The 12,059-nt window shown below is 43.3% G+C and overlaps 1 protein-coding gene across 6 annotated transcripts in view; it reads left to right on the plus strand.

Moving 5' to 3' along the window:
* FLT1 (fms related receptor tyrosine kinase 1) overlaps positions 1-12,059 on the plus strand; it is a 205,302-nt gene that overhangs the window by 34,552 nt on the left and 158,691 nt on the right. The window lies entirely within an intron of this gene.

Raw genomic sequence — 12,059 nt, forward strand, 5'->3', positions numbered from 1 at the left:
CATTCCAGCCAGTTTCCAAAACTTGTACAAGACTCTAGCCTTCGAGCGAGAGCTCTAAGAGTGCATAAGTCAAAATTAGTAGGCACTTCAAGACACACACGCGGGTTAAAAAAGGAAACAACCAATTGTCAGTGTCAATAGCATCGTGGATCTTCCTCCTAGTGAGTTAAAGAACTGCATCTTTGCATTGAAGGCAGCACCTACATAGACTTAGGCTTTGGTGGGAATCTTCTTTTTAAAATAAGGCAACTAGACAGTGTTTTACTGGAGCCTAGTGTGTAATTTTCCAGAGGCAGGGTTACTCTTACAGACAGTAGAACAGTAAGTAGTATGATATTAGCAGTAATATCTTTGCTCTCATCAGCTTGATTTTTTTTTTTTTGAAGATTAATTGCTTTACAATGTTGTGTTAGTTTCTGCTGTACAACAGAAGTGAATCAGCCATGTGTATACATATACCCCCCTTTGACTGAGCCACTCTTCTGTTCTGCTCCACCAAACTCACTGTTTGTACATTTTGCACTTTTCTGGGTGGGTGGAGAACGGGAGGAGACACCAGCTTCCTAGCTAATCCCCACCATAGGAATGCAACCAGCCCACTTAAAAATAAGAGGAGGAAGGAGGCCAGAGAGCTCTGCTTGGGGAAGGCAGAACCACCTTCCCCAGGATGGAAGAGAGGATGGTGGGCGGGACAGGAGGGCAGGATTAGGAGAAGACACATGAAGTGTGCCAGCGGCAGTGGACCGTGTCACGCGCTCAGCCATCTGATCGCTTTTCCTAGCTCCACTTAGTAGGTTATGTATGTTCTTTCTGCCCCTTGCAGAGGAAAGAAAACACTTCTGTTCCTGTCTCTCTAGTGGAAGTGGAGGCAAAATTCATTCATTCTAAAATTCTCATGAACCTTTCTCCTGTGGCTTTATTGGATCCACAGTAGAAATGGATCCCTGGAAGGAATAAGGAAGATGACTTGTCACTTTGTTCTTCCTCATAAAACATGACTTGTAAATCAAATACTTAAAATGAGTGAAAGAAGACCATCTCTTTTTTTTCCCCCTAAGAAATAACACTCAGTTATTACCCAGCTGCTACATTCCTTGGTAGATCTCATGATTTATGGAGCCAGTAGATAGGGGTGCAGAAACTGTCAGCTTCGATCCCCTTTGAAAATAGAAGACACTTAGCTGTTTAGAACTATCTCCACTTCCACTGTACAACAGAGCAGATCTGGCAAATAACCATCACTCTGAGTGTCAAATCAGTTGTCAGTGTGAGCCCTGTGAGGGCAAAGCCCATGTCTGCCTTAATTACTTGTATCCACAATCTGCCTCCCAGGTACAGTGCCCGGCTCGTAGCAAGAGCCCAGTAATATTTGTCAAATGAATACACACAGCAGTTAACAGGGCTGTGTGGAATACTCTGTTGAAATTGACATTGAAGATGAATTCTAGGCCAAGTAGGAAAGAGCACCATCACTAACTGGTGTGAGGCTGGGGGTGTGAGTACTGGTTGTGATTTTATGTGTGTATTACGTCTGCTTTCTGGTAGAAGTCCACAAATATTAGCATAAAGTTACAAGTCCCAGGATCTCAAAGCTCCCACACAGTTTGGTTGGACAGAAGGAAATTCTCTATCCCAAAGACCATATTCTTGGATAGGGACGGGCTGCAAAATGTACTGTTTGTGTTTCACAGGACATTACTCTGGAATATCACGAGTATTTTGTGTGTTCATTGGGAAAATCTTGGAGTCATTATTTTTAAATAACACTAGTAAGAAAAATTATATTTGAGTCAATAGTAGTAACCATAGGAGAGCCTCTGAATCTTTGTTTGTTAATCAATTTGATGAGCAGATATTTAGGAAACACTTGCTGGGTGTCTGTAACTACACCACTCTGAATAGTAACATGGATTTTGTTGTCTGTTTCCTGGTAGAACAATTTTGGTCTCACTTTACTAAAATCCAAGTTAGTGAAGTGAAGTGAGTTAAAATCACTCAGTTGTATCCAACTCTTTGCAATCCCGTGGACTATATAGTCCATGAAATTCTCCAGGCCTGTCCCTTCTCCTCGGAGAACCCCACTCCAGTACTCTTGCCTGGAAAATCCCATGGACAGAGGAGCCTGGTAGGCTGCAGTCCATGGGGTCACTAAGAGTCGGACACGACTGAGCGACTTCACTTCCATGCATTGAAGAAGGAAATGGCAACCCACTCCAGTGTTCTTGCCTGGAGAATCCCAGGGACAGGGAAGCCTTGTGGGCTGCTGTCTATGGGGTCACACAGAGTCGGACACGACTAAAGTGACTTAGCAGCATGCCTTCTCCAGTGGATCTTCCCGACCCAGGGATCAAACTGGGTTCTCCCTCATTGCAGGCAGATTCTTTACCAACTGAGCTATCAGGGAAGCACAAACCCAAGTTAGCTGTGATGTAATTCATTAAGCAGTTGTAACTTTTCCAAGTAGCCTAACATTTTATGCATTTCCTACTTGCATTCTCTTACTCATTTTATTTCTGAGAAAATTTGACCTTAGGCTTCCATTTTTATTGATATTTACAACATTACAGGTTTAATTTTGTTCAGGGGCACAAAACTTGTCTCTGGAGACTCAGGATTGTCCCTGGGACTAGTAACTCAAATTGGTTCCTAACACACAACTGTGATTACTTACTAGATATCAATGGGTTATAACTTATTTGTTGTTGAATATTTATTCTAGCACATGTGATTGCACGATTTTTGCCCCCGGTAAGCATCTGCAGATGTGTTAGCATTTTGTTTTGGTTTTCTATAACGATGAGAAACACTATTGGACACATCTTTTGAAAAGGTATAGATTTGTGGTCTAATAGAGTTCTGTGAGAGGAAAAATCAGGACTGCATAGCTTTTTCTACATAATGTCAAGTGCCATATATGTATTATAAGCAAAACTATTATTTAGATGCTTCCCACTTAAGCACTGATTTGGCCATAACATCTGATATTGTATGTGTAATGTGAGGAAAATCAATATCACCACTTTAACATTATAGCTTGTATAAATCCATCACACCTCTGATACAATGCATTAAAATCAACTTAATTACTTGAGTAATTTTAGTTAGCTAATTTATTAATTACTGATAAATTTAAATTCCCCTTAATATATCTTCTTGGAGGAAAAGTTATGACCAACCCAGATAGCATATTCAAAAGCAGAGACATTACTTTGCCAACAAAGGTCCATCTAGTCAAGGCTATGGTTTTTCCAGTGGTCATGTATGGATGTGAGAGTTGGACTGTGAGGAAAGCTGAGCGCTGAAGAATTGATGCTTTTGACCTGTGGTGCTGGAGAAGGCTCTTGAGAGTCCCTTGGACTGCAAGGAGATCCAACCAGTCCATTCTGAAGGAGATCAGCCCTGGGATTTCTTTGGAAGGACTGATGCTGAGGCTGAAACTCCAATACTTTGGCCACCTCATGCGAAGAGTTGACTCATTGGAAAAGACTCTGATGCTGGGAGGGCTTGGGGGCAGGAGGAGAAGGGGACGACAGAGGATGAGATGGCTGGATGGCATCACTGACTCGATGGACGTGAGTCTGAGTGAACTCCGGGAGTTGGTGATGGACAGGGAGGCCTGGCGTGCTGCGATTCATGGGGTCGCAAAGAGTCGGACATGACTGAGCGACTGAACTGAACTAATATATCTTCTTACATTTGTGGTTTCACTTTATTTAAACAGATGGTTTTATTTCCATTATACTGTCTAATTCTTACAATAATCCTATGAGGTTTTCTTATCGTGATTTTATTATACAAGCAAAGGGCCTAAAATCCACTTCACATGAGGCTACATGGGGAGTGATGGAAAAGTGTTAGCAGCAGAGTAAAGTGGTCAGATTCTCAGTGGTAGGAGGAGATCAGAGAGGGCAACATAAGACAGGAACAGCAGGCAGGGGCTGGGGCCAAGGTCACTGTCATCATACTGTGGGAAAGGAGAGAATGCGATGGACTGGGGGGATTCAGTCCACCTTGGTGAGCTGGTGGGTTGTGGTGGAAGGGAGGAGAGATGGTGACCCTTGAAATCTGTAGAGGCACTGGGGCAAGTGGCCCTGGTCCCACAGCCAAGGAGAGCTTTTTCTCACTACTTTACACTGATGCTAATTGACATCCTCTCCTGTTACACCCTTGGGTTGATCCTAACAGATGACTATTGAATGAGGGTAGCTGAAAAATGCTATATATGTATTTTCAAAAAATTGCTTTTGAGAAAATGAATGGAACCCCCCAGCAATTATAGCTACAAAAATCTGGGTCATAAAGAAAATTCTAAAGTACTCCTCACTGTTTTGCTAAAAAAAAAAAAAAAGATGTTAGCTGAATGGTCATGCCAGGATTGGGCTTCCCAAGTGTCTTAGTGGTGAAAAAAAAAAAAATCTGTCTGCCAGTGCAGGAGACACAGGTTCAATCCCTGGGTCAGGAAGATCCCCTGGAGAAGGAAATGGCAACCCACTCCAGTATTCTTGCCTGGAGAATCCCATGGACGGGGGAGCCTGGTGAGCTACAGTGTGTGGGGTCACAAAGAGTCAGATATGACTGAGCATGCACACGTGTGTGTGCATACACATACATACACATATGCTAGAATTACTTGTACATGCATGCACGTGCACACATACACATACAGCAGGGCTACTTAGGTGGTTGGTGGTCATCCCCCTGGTAGAGAAAAATGAACATATTTGCATTTCTTTTATAACTCTGGTACGCACAAGAAATTGGCTCCAGATCAGCCTTTTCTACGTTCGAGGATTTCATTGCAATTAGTATTGTAATATATGAGTTGTGACTGTAAAATAAGGAAACTGACCAGAAGAGATTTTAATGGCATCTCCAAAGTATTTAATACTTCGTCAGTGTCTCCAATTTGGTTAGAAAACCTTGAACTTAGCATATTGAGTTCCCCATGCTTTGAAATCAGCCTGAACCCCTCCCCTCTCCAGGCACAAGATTTTCAGGGCTCTTGAAGTATATCATCTTCTCTTGAAGAATTATAGTTGAAAAGGCAAAGAGGAATGGGGACCCATGTGCTGTGGTTGAGTCGATATCTTCTCGTTCTTCCCTGTAAAAGAAACTCACCTCTTTCTTCTGCTTCTCTCCACTTGATTGTTTTTCTCTCTGTGTCTAGTAAAGCAAATGGTTTGGAGCATTTTCACAACAGATTTTCCTGTCTTTGGTTCTTCTTTATGTATCAAATGAATGAGATTTACATAGCAGCTTCATTTCAGGTGGAAAAATGATCAGATGCAGTGGGTATACAACTGAAAAGTGGTCAGTTCAGTCGCTCAGTCGTGTCCAACTCTTTGCGACCCCATGAACCATAGTGCACCAGGCCTCCCTGTCCATCACCAACTCCCGGAATCCACCCAAACCCATGTCCGTTGAATCAGTGATCTGTCGTCCCCTTCTCCTCCTGCCCTCAATCTTTCCCAGCATCAGGGTCTTTTCAGATGAGTCAGCTCTTTGCATCAGGTGACCAAAGTGTTGGAGTTTCAGCTTCAACATCAGTCCTTCCAATGAACACGCAGGACTGATCTCCTTTAGGATGGACTGGTTGGATCTCCTTGCAGTCCAAGGGACTCTCAAGAATCTTCTCCAACACCACAGTTCAAAAGCATCAATTCTTTGGCACTCAGCTTTCTTTATAGTCTAACTCTCACATCCATACATGACCACTGGAAAAACCATAGCCTTGACTAGATGGACCTTTGTTGACAAAGTAATGTCTCTGCTTTTGAATATACTATCTAGGTTGGTTATAACTTTCCTTCCAAGGAGTAAACGTCTTTTAATTTCTTGGCTGTAATCACCATCTGCAGTGATTTTGGAGCCCAGAAAAAGAAAGTTAGCCACTGTTTCTACTGTTTCCCCATCTATTTGCCATGAAGTGATGAAACTCTAATTCCCAAGTATCCAGGGGAAGAATGATCGATGCGCCTTCACATAAATGTATTTAGTGGGAAAAAGCTCTGCATGGCTATGGACCCTCAAACAAATATGAATATTCAACACTAAAGGTACAGACACTCTAAGACAGATTCAACATAATCGCTTATACAGCACTTCCAGTTTCCCTTAAGAGCTTTTGCATAACTCTGAGATAAATCACATTGGTGTTATTCTTCCATTTTATGTATGAGAAAACAGCTGCTGTGATCCGCTCAAGACAGAGGGAATGAAATGACTAGCCAGGAAGAGGATCTAGGTCAGACCCCAAGGTTAAGGCTGTTTCCACTACACTGGGAGATTCAGTTATTGACTTCAAACTGTAGACCAGCGGTTGCTTTGTCTTTGGGAATAGAGATTATACAGTTACTACGTTCTATTAAATTTCAAACTCAGTGTTTTTCCCTTGAGGAATGATAGGTTACACTGGTTTCAGGCTGTTTTTCTGAGTGATTGGCCTTAGAGAACCAGACCCCAGTCTCGGAGAGCTTTGGGTTGTTACCTGATGGAGTCAGAACCTGTGGTCACTGTCCACACACACAGTCACCACTGCATTCCAGCTCACACCACAAGGTGAAGAGACGTTTCTATGTACTAAGATGAGCAGGGCTCTTAAAAACCCCAACTGTTAATGGGCTGTGGAATCAAATTAATGGGTTGTGGGACTTCCCTGGCAGTCCAGTGGTTAAGCCTCCACACTTCCACTGCAGGGAGCGTGGGTTCGCTTCCTGGTCAGGGAACTAAGATCCTGCATGCTATGCAGCATGGCAAAAAAAAAAAAAAAAAAAGTGAGTTGTTATCAGCATTTAAAAAAATAAAGCAGAGTAAATGGAAACTATCTAAGTTTATTGCAAAAAGCAAGGGTAAGTATGATTTAGTGAAACTTTTTAAAAAATAGAACTTGTTTCCCAAACACACGCACACATATACACAATACCACATAAATGTAAAATACGTGTGAGTGTGTGTGGTTTTGGGGTCTAATGTGGAAAGTGCTTCTTATTGTGGAACTCAGCACAATAATTTTAAAAGTTTCAGTCTGATTAAGGTAAACTTATTAAAATTTTCACAGGTGTGGAAGGGTCCTTTCTATGCTTTGTATTTGAGAAAACAACTCCCATTTTGAGCACCGTGGTGGTTTTGGCTCATCACTCCTGAGCCAGAGAACGTGGTGATGAAAATAACACCTCTCCTCTAGTTAACGTGGCTCCCACCCTGGTGGGTGCCTGTGTGCAACACACACTCATCACGTTCCTGAGATAAAGCGGATGTGACCCAGGAGGTGCGGTCAGCAGGTGGCGTTCATCTGTGGACGTGGATCACACACCTGCAAGACCCTGTTCGTTCTGGGGGAGGCACGAGCAAAGTTCTGGCATCTTAGGGTTTTGGAGGCCCCTGGTCCCTCTCTAGGACTACGACTTCTATACATTAGTGAGGCTTTTAAAATGCACGGGTTTAACTTTGTGAGATAATGGCTGTTGTCCAAAAACGAGGCTTTCCAGGGAGTGAAGAGGATGCCTCCAAGAGTCCTGACTGAGCCTCCCACCCCCGGTAGAACTTACTGAAGTTCTGTGGATGGTTCTGCCCCGACACCGTCTCCCCTGGACTCCTGCCTGGTCTGGCGCACTGCGAAGCACGCACAGGGTGCCGGGGCGACACTGCGTAGCCGGAGGACGGTTGAGCACTGGGAGTTTGTTGCCCAGCTGGCCATAGTGCATGGCGATTCCAGGCAGCATGACCGTGAAACAAGCGGGAAAAAAACCAAGCAGGGATGTTAGTGAAAGAGTAGCAGTCTGCAGACTTACTCAGAGTCTGCTTCCACTTTCTTTTCTAGATTTACTCAGAGTTCACTTCACTTTTCTCCAGATTCACTCCACTTCCACTTTTTCCTGGCTGGTGATGACATTTCTAAACTGGGGGTGCAGCAGGGGTGTCAGCCCTCCAGCCCACACCGGAAGATCCCTCACAGTGCTTAAAATAGTTGACATCTTGTAGCAAGAAAAAAAAAATTTAAGAAATCAACTTACAAAAAAAAAAAACACTTAACTACAGGTCAGCTGAGTTCTCTAGGTCTGGATTGCTTTACCAAATTTATGACGTTATCTGTTATTGCTTGGTTACTGTCCAGGGTCTTGTCTGGTTTTCACAGTCAGTTTTCAGCAGGTACACATCACCCCTCCTGCTGCCTGCCCAAAGAGCCGCTCATGTCGTCCCCCTTACTCACTCCATGTCTGTCCTCACTCAATGAATGGCTTCTTCCACTTACTTTCCGAAACCTCTGTCTATTCTAGCATGAATGCTCCCATAAGAAGTTCCCAAAGCTTCCGTCTCGGGGGCTAAGACTGATGGTGCTTGAGCACACAGGTATTGAGAAGAAAGTGTGCCAGACACCTTGTGCCCCAGGAAGCAGCCAGTGCAAACAGCTCAGGTGATGGCTCGTGTTTGCCATCCTTCTCACATCGTTGCCTGATGTATTTGCCCAGGAGATGGAGGAATATGTTGGGGTGAACAGAGTTCGGACTCAGCCTCTGGATTACTCGTCTGGAAACCCCCAGCAGGTTTCCTAAAATGGCAGCAGCCTGAGGCTGACCTGCGTTAGCAGAATTCTACTCCAAACCATCCTCTGTACAGAATTCCTAGAGGGAACTTCCCTGGCAGTCCAGGGGTTAGGACTTCTCCTTCCAATGCAGGGGATGCAGGTTCGATCCCTGGCTGGGGAGCTAAGATCCCATATGCCTCACAGCTAAAAAAAAAAAACAAACAAACATAAAAAACAGAAGCAATACTGTAACAAATTCAATAAAAAGTCCACATTAAAAAAAAAAAATCTTAAAAAAAATTCTTAGGTATTTCCTGGCTTGCCTTTGCATATAGCTTCACCAAAAATCTAGAACAAGGTCAGGTTTTCCTGGATTTTTTTTTTTTTTTCCGCTCATTTTGGTGAAGTGGTGAAAAAGAAGAAACAGACCGGGCTAGGATTTTAAATAGACTCTGATGACATTGCTGGTTGGAGTTTTCCCTGGGGACCAGACCCCTCTCTCTACAGCCTGGCGCTGGGCTCCCTGTAAGGCTGAGGCTTGAAGGAGATTATCTGTTCGATCCATCACAGGGGACAGCTGATTAGGACCACATGGTGAGAGTTTAGAGTAACTTAACTCTTATCCACTCTCCTTCCAGCTGCGTGAAAAGTTGATGGAAGACATTCTTGATGTCATTAAGTCCTGCCATTTCACATTTCCCTTCTAGAGACACTTTGTTATTAGATGCCATGGGGCTTTGACTCGGGGAAACACTGACAAACGGTTGGGACAGAAGCCACTTGTGGATTTGTTGGAAGTCAGGGGTGTCACATCTTCTTTCCGGAGCCCTTGCCCTGAGCCCTGTGTTCATCCAGCATGTTCCTAGGAATTTCATTTTTAGCTCTTGGTACGTGTGTGCTCGGTCATGTCTGACTTTTTGCGACCCTTTGAACTGTAGCCCACCAGTTCATGTCCATGGAATTCTCCAGGCAGGAATACTGGAGTGGGTGGCCATTCCCTACTCCAGGGGATCTTCCCGACCTGGGTCACCTGCATTGGCAGGCAGACTCTTTACTGCTGAGCCACCAGAGAAGGCCTAGCTCTTGGTGGTACCTGTCAATTAAAAGTTTGGTCCTTCCTTCAGAGGAAGAGCATTTCCTGACACTCGCTAGGCTCCACACCAGAAAAATGGGGCAGGCCAGGTCTTAGGAAGCACATAGCTAATCTTTGCTCACAATAACCATTGTGTGTCACCAGGCATTGAGTAGAACTACATAAATGCTTAAAAGTAATCAGAATGAGCATTCTCTTGACTGAGCCACTTGGAAAAATTAGTGATTGAGGTGGAATTATGAAATCTCAAGATGGCAGTGAAGTCTAAATGAAAATCCCATAAAACTGACCATATCCTCTCATGTGTCCCCTACAAACAAGAAGGGTGGAAAACAGTCCATCAAAACCTTAAGGTTTTGAAGGATTTGAAAAATGTCCATCATGTAATTTCATTAAGAAAAGTGAGCAAGGGACTTTCCAAGAGAAATCCCCTCAAGCTGAAAAGGCTTTAAGTTTCTGAGATTTCATAACTTTCTTTAACAATGGCAATGAAATGCCACCCCACCTGGAGACAAGGAGGTACCCTGTTATGATCTTGGTGGTCCTTGCAGTTCAGACACTACTCAGTTTTCCTTTACTGTTTGAAATATCCATTTTTTTTGTCGTCTGAGGCATTTGGGCCGGGTTGCGTTGGTGGTTGTCATGGCTGACTGTGCTATTACTAATGCAATCAGTGCACTGTCCTTCCTTCCTTCATCAAATACCAATTAACATACTGTATTCATTTTTTATCTTATTTGATATTGGAGCATAGTTGATTTACAATGTTCATTTCAGGTGTACAGACGAATGATTCATTCATACATATTCATATATTTTTTCTTAAAAAAATTTTTATTGATGTGCAGTTGATTTACAATGTTGTGCCCATCTCTCCTGTACAGCAGAGTGACTCAGTTATACACATACCTATATATTTTTTAAAATATTCTTTTCTATTATGGTTTATTCCAGGAGACTGGATATAGTTCCTGCACTATGCAGGAGGACTTTGTTGTTCATCCATTCTAAATGTAATAGTTTGCATCTACCAACCCCAAACTTGCAGTCCATCCCTCTCCCTTCCCCTCTCACCCTTGGCAACCACCAGTCAGTCCTCTATGTCTGAAGTCTCTTTCTGTTTTGTAGATAGGTTCATTTGTGCTCTGCATTACATTTTGCATATAAGTGCTATCACTTATATAGCACAAATACCAGTATTTGTCTTTCTCTTTCTGACTTACTTCACTTAGTATGATAATCTCTAGTTGCATCCACGTTGCTGCAAATTTTATTTTATTTTATTCTTTTTTATGGATGAGCAGTAAGTCCGTTGTATGTACGTACCATGTCTTCTTTATCCATTCACCTGTTGATGGACATGTAGGTTGCTTCCATGTCTTGGCTATTGTGAATAGTGCTGCGATGGACATGGGGGTGCGTGTATCTTTTTGAATTAGGGTTTTATATGGGTATATGCCTAGGAATAGGATTGAGGTGTGTGCGGGCTCAGTCACCTAGGTGTGTCCGACTCTTTGTGACCCCAAGGATTGCTGTATCACTTGGTAATTGTATTTTTAGTTTTCTGAGGAACTATTTTTTTTTCCAAATTCTTTTCCCATTTAGATTATTACAGAATATTTAGTAGAGTTCCTTGTGCTATACAGTTGATTCTTGTTGATTGTCTATTTTAGAGTGAAAGATTATCTATAGAGTGAAAGTGAAAAAAAGTGAAAGTGAATGTCGCTGAGTCACGTCCAACTCTTTGCGACCCCATGGACTATACAGTCCATGGGATTCTCCAGGCCAGAATACTGGAGTGGGTAGCCTTTCCCTTCTCCAGGGCATCTTCCCAACCCAGGGATCAAACCCAGGTCTCCTGCATTGCAGGCGGATTCTTTACCAACTGAGCCACCAGGGAAGCCCTTATATAGAGTATTATATATATGAGGCTTCCCAGGTAGCACTAGAGGTAAAGAAAGTGAGAGTGTTAGCCACTCAGTCATGTCCGACTCTTTGCAACCCTGTGAACTGTAGCCCACCATGCTCTTCTGTCCATGGGGATTCTCCAGGCAAGAATACTGGAGTGGGTTGCCATGCCCTCCTCCAAGGGATCTTCCTGACCCGGGGATTAAACCTGGGTCTACTGCATTGCAGGAAGTTTCTTATCACCTGAGCCACCAGGTAAAGAACCCTCCTGCCAGAGTAGGAGATGCAAGAGACCCAGGTTCAATCCCTGGGTAGGGAAGATCCCCTGGAGTAGTGTATATCTAAATTATATTTGAAACATGATCCAGGGTTCAAACTGGATTCAGTCCCCACTCTGATATGTGCAAAGTCTCTGTGCAGATTCCTTAATAAGAATAGCGGTTCATACTTAGGTCTCACCGTGTTTTGGACGCCACTCTAGGTACCTGTATTGGTTAGGGATTTCATTCTCATAACTTCCTAATCCTAGGAAGC

The sequence above is a fragment of the Bos taurus genome, chromosome 12 (assembly GCF_002263795.3).
Source record: "Bos taurus isolate L1 Dominette 01449 registration number 42190680 breed Hereford chromosome 12, ARS-UCD2.0, whole genome shotgun sequence".
NCBI lineage: Eukaryota > Metazoa > Chordata > Mammalia > Artiodactyla > Bovidae > Bos > Bos taurus.